Source organism: Petaurus breviceps, unplaced genomic scaffold (genome assembly GCF_028583685.1).
Source record: "Petaurus breviceps papuanus isolate PSGF00001 unplaced genomic scaffold, PetGlider_PUasm1.0 90925, whole genome shotgun sequence".
Lineage (NCBI taxonomy): Eukaryota > Metazoa > Chordata > Mammalia > Diprotodontia > Petauridae > Petaurus > Petaurus breviceps.
In genome coordinates this window covers 32384225-32388476 of record NW_027187380.1, presented here as the reverse complement: position 1 = coordinate 32388476, position 4252 = coordinate 32384225, and the positions used below count along the sequence as shown (strand labels likewise).

General features: G+C 39.1%; 1 pseudogene; it reads right to left on the bottom strand.

Moving 5' to 3' along the window:
- Positions 1 to 1820: 1820 nt before the first annotated feature.
- Positions 1821 to 2337, bottom strand: LOC138152323 (small ribosomal subunit protein uS9-like; annotated as a pseudogene).
- Positions 2338 to 4252: the final 1915 nt, after the last annotated feature.

The window sequence follows — 4252 nt, the reverse complement described above, 5'->3', positions numbered from 1 at the left end:
TGATACTGAATACCTATCATAAATCCATCCATTTCCATGAACAAATATCATGACATAGCTATTTATTGGATGCATGTTTGTTGACATGTTATTGATTAAATTCATTTGGATATTTGATTCCACTCTTGGGTTTCAGCTGTATTATAGTCCAGACCTTAAGTTAAACTACTTAGAGTTACATTCAACCAATTCACATACTAACCTGTTGTTAGCCTCTACTATTTATCAGTGAAGTGATATCTACTTGTGTTAAAAGTATTTCTGCAAATTTTAAACTTATTTATTATGTGCTCTCAGGACATTTATCAGTCATTCTCCTCCTTTTTGAAATAGACATGTTAATCCATAGAGTGATTGTCCTAGTTTTTTTTTTTTTTTTGCTTTTTGGAGGGCAATAGGGGTTAAGTGACTTGCCCAAGGTCACACAGCTAGTTTTTTTTTTTGGGGGGGGGTTGTGTGTGTTAAGTGTCTGAGGTCGGATCCAAACCCAGGTCCTCCTGACTCCAGGGCTGGTGCTCTATTCACTGTACCACCTAGCCGCCCTATATTTTGTTAATATTATACTGGTTTCTCTCAGGATACTTTCCAAATTTGTAATGGTTCATTTTACAGTTATTAAAATGAATATTAAAACTGGTGTCATGCAGGTGTTACTTGTTTAAATATGTGCTTCCTATTGAGCTTGGATTTAAGGATAACAATAAGTTTTTAAGTAAGCAGCTATATATTCTTCTTGCTCAATGTGTCTTGCCTAGAGGAGGGACCAAGGTACTTTAAATTAAATTTTATTTTATTTTCAAACAAACATCAGTCTATTCTCCCTCTCATTTCCTTCAGCCTCCATGTTGAGAGGAAAGAAAAACAAAACAGTTGTTACAAGCAAGAAAAATAAAATATCAGAATAAAATTTCTTATTGATGATGATATCCAAAAATAAAATCTCAATTTGTGTTGATGACTTTTGTCAGGACATGGATGACATGTTTTTATCATAAATCCTTAGAAATTGTGCAGACAACTACAGACACATCGCATCTGTGACAACTAACTTTGATAGACTGGACTCCTTCCAGCAATGCAAGGTTATAAGACAACTCCAAGAGACTCCATGATGGAAAGGGATGTCCACATCCAGAGAAAAGAACTATAGAGTCTAAATGCAGATTGAAGCAAACTACTTGCTCTCTCTCTTTTGTGTTTTGCTTTGTTTCATTCCTTCTTTCTTGTTGTTCACTCCATTGGTTACAACTCTTCTTTACAACTTGGCTAATATTCAGTGTGAAGGTATTTGTATAACCTATATCAGATTGCATGCTGCCATGGAGAGGGAGGGAAAGGAGAACGAGAGGGAGGGATGAGAAAATTTAGAACTCAAGGGATTATGGAACTGAATTTTGTTAACTAAAAGTAAATAAATAAATAAATTTAGAAATAAAAAAAATTGTGCAAAATTATTTTGTCACTCAGGGTTTCCAAATTTGTATCTCTATCTAGACATACACACACAGACACACAGATACACATACCCAAGCTCCTCCCTCTTGAGAACTGCAAACAAAACTAAACCCATTGCCATGTATCAAAATAAATTTCCACATTGGCCATATCCTAAAAAAAAAAATTGTCTCTTTCTGTATTCGGAGTCCTTTGCCTCTCCATCAGGAGGTGGGTGACATGTTTCATTATTAGTCCTTTGGAATGCAGATTGGTCATTTGCTGATAAGAGCTCAGCACAATAGTATTTCCTCACAATTATATACCATAATTGTTCATCTATCCCCCAGTTTATTGGCATATTCACAGATTCCCATTCTTTGTCATTTTCTTTTTTTTTTTTTTAAACTTGGAAAGGTCATATACCAAATTTATTGCAAGAAGACCCACAATTCTAGCAGTTGCCTTATCGATAGGATTTCTGGTAGCGAGGCTGAGCTCCAGGGCTGCCAAACTTTTTGGATTCGCAGCGCCTAGGGTCAGCCATCAGCAGAGTTCGGTCATATTGAATAAGGATGTCTTTTATTTCCTTCTTGGAGGCCTCGTCCACATACTTCTGGTAATAGGCCACCAGGGCTTTGGAGAAGGTCTGGCGGATAGAATAAATCTGGGCCATGTGGTCTCCTCCTTTCACACGGACCCGAATATAGACTCCAGCAAAACGTTCCTTGCCTAGTAGAACAGGCTCTCGCAGCTTGTACTGCAGGGTGTGAGGCTCAGTCATCTCCAGTGGTCACCCATTCACCTTGATCAGCCCCTTGCCTCTCTTGAAATGAGCCACAGCGGTGGCTGTTTTTTTCACCCGAAGACCTGGACTGACTGGAGCGGCCCCTTGGACCGCATGCCGCTGGCGGGCAGCGCAGGCCCAGAACCAGGCTGGAGGTGCAGGAAGTGGCAAAGGAGGCGGCGCCGAAGCACGAAAGAGGGGGTTGGAGACGCGAGAGCTCCTTTGTCATTTTCATGAATTTGTTTTGCTTAGGACTAATGTCCCCCTTTACCTTCCTTCTAATTTCCCCTTCCCTCTTTTTCCCTTTCCTTCCTTTTGGACAGCTGAGTGAAATATATTTCTGTTCCCAACTCTCCCTGTGTGTATACTTCCTTATTTTGACCAGTTCAGGTGAGAATGAGGTTCGAGTGTTGGCCTCTTCCAACCTCCTCTTGTTTGCCTAGATGTTTACTTGTATGCCCTAATTATGTGAGAAGAGGGTACACATGTATCATTTCCTCATATTTGAATGTAAGCAATTCTCTCTTGTTTAGTCCTTTATCATTCTTTATCTTTTTATATTTCACTTCACACCTGTGTTTGTATTTCAAGTTTTCTATGCAGTGCTGGTCTTTTTATCAGGAATGCTTGGAAGTCTTCTATTTCAGCAGATACATTTTCCCCCTATAGCAGTTGTGTTGTAAACCCATATTCATGACCTTCAGGAATACAGTATTCCAAATTCTTTGTTTCTTTGTAGTAGTGGCTACTAAATCCTCTATGATCCTTACTGTGACTTCTAGAGGTGAATTCTTTCTTTCTGGATGATTGCAGGATTTTTTGCTCATCTTGGAAACTGAGTTTTGGCTCTGATGTTCACTTTGAGGTTTCTTTCAGGACCTAATTATTGTTTTACTATTTTCTACTTTGCCCTCTAGTTCTAAGAACCGTGGATAATTCTTTTAAGGTTTCTTGAAATATGATTGTTAGACTCTTTTTTTGGTCACAGCATTCAGAGAGTTCAATGATTCTTAATTTTTTTCTCCTGAATCTTTTCTCAGGTCAGTTGTTTTTGCTATGATGTATCTTACATTTTCCTCAATTTTTTTTCTAGCCTTTTTACTTGGTTTTAATATTTCTCATTGTCTCATGGAGTTATTGGTTTTATTTGATCCATTCTAATTTTCAAGGAGTTTAGTACTTGGACAGCATTTTGTACCTCTTGTGCCAAGCTATTAATTCTCTTTCCAATTCTTTCTTTTATAGCTCTCATTTCTTTTCTAGCTTTTCCCCTCAAGTGCTCCACTTTCACTTGTAAAAATATTTAATTCTTTTAAAAAAACTCTTGCTTCATGTCTTCCAAGAATTCCAGTTGAGTTTGTGCCCAAGCCATGTTTTTTCTCTGAAAAAAAAAAAAAGTATGTATATATATTTTGGAGTCATTCTTTTTTGTGTTTGTATCTTGAGTATCCTTGCCACCATAATAGTTCATTATAAGGGGCTCTTTTTTTGTTTGCCTATTCTTTCAGTCTACTTCCTGACTTGAGATTTGATGCTATGACTGGGCTTTGTGGCACTTCTGGAGGGAAGGTCTAGGCTAGTCCTGTTGCTGTTTTCTTGAAGGTACTGAGTGTTGTGTTATTCTAGCTTCTCAGACATAGAGTAGGGACCTGCAAGCTTTCAATGCTCCCAAAGAAGTCTGATCCAGGGCAAAGTCTGATTGCAACCCCCCTAGGCTGAGCTCTGCATGTTCCTGACCTGGGTTTGGGTCTGAGCAAGAATAGACTGCTACTAGGCTTTGGCCCATTAGCCAGTTGGAAAGCTCTATTGGCCCTCTGTAGCAGAATTGTAAACTCTCCTTTGGTTATGTCCTGCCCTAACCAGGACTCTGCAGACTGGGCTTGACGTTGAAGGCAACACCCTACTTTGCATGTGGGGTCTGACTCACACCACCACTGCTACTGGCTTCTAATATTCTACCTTTCTCCATATGACACTTAGGGTCTCCCTATCTGGGAATTCCAGTGCTTTGTGCAGGTCTCCTTCTTCCTC